The sequence below is a fragment of the Trachymyrmex septentrionalis genome, unplaced genomic scaffold (genome assembly GCF_001594115.1).
Source record: "Trachymyrmex septentrionalis isolate Tsep2-gDNA-1 unplaced genomic scaffold, Tsep1.0 scaffold6, whole genome shotgun sequence".
In the NCBI taxonomy this organism is placed as follows: Eukaryota; Metazoa; Arthropoda; class Insecta; order Hymenoptera; family Formicidae; genus Trachymyrmex; species Trachymyrmex septentrionalis.
In genome coordinates this window covers 694,738-695,288 of record NW_017305778.1, presented here as the reverse complement: position 1 = coordinate 695,288, position 551 = coordinate 694,738, and the positions used below count along the sequence as shown (strand labels likewise).

Here is a 551-nt window from a genome sequence, read left to right as displayed (position 1 = left end):
ATAGAGAACTATGTTTGGTCTACATTGTTACTGTATATAAATTAAACGTGTTTGTTATAATGGTATAATCTATCTCAATCCATACTATCAGACGCGCGAGTACGATTACACAAGAAAAATCCATTATTCCAGCGTATATTGCATGAACGAATCACATTGTTTCTAGCTTTTAACATCACAATTTGATTATGGCTGAAGAAAATCGGGGAGACCTTGAGTTTCCAGAATCTTAAATAGAGTTCTTAGAATAATCCCAAGAAATTCCGGGGCATCGGGATCAGGTGCCGCGACTGTTGGAGCTATATACAACGAAATCCCATCGCGATAAGCCGGGATACACCTTTCCTCATCAGCATGATAAATAAACGCGAAAGTAAATACAAGTGTCCGCGACTAGTGAATATCCCTCTTAGATCGAGATAAGCGCGTTCGGAGTACACTTATCTGTCGCCGGGTACATAATCTCCCGTCCCACTCGGATGAGCTCAAAGTTTCTTGGCACGCGCAAGAGAGAAAGGGTGAGCGATAAGGAGAGGGGGGAGAGAGGGAGG

General features: G+C 42.6%; 1 protein-coding gene across 1 annotated transcript in view; it reads right to left on the bottom strand.

Moving 5' to 3' along the window:
• Positions 1–551, bottom strand: part of LOC108752201 — a 129,462-nt gene that overhangs the window by 79,955 nt on the left and 48,956 nt on the right. The gene's annotated exons all lie outside the window — the stretch shown is intronic.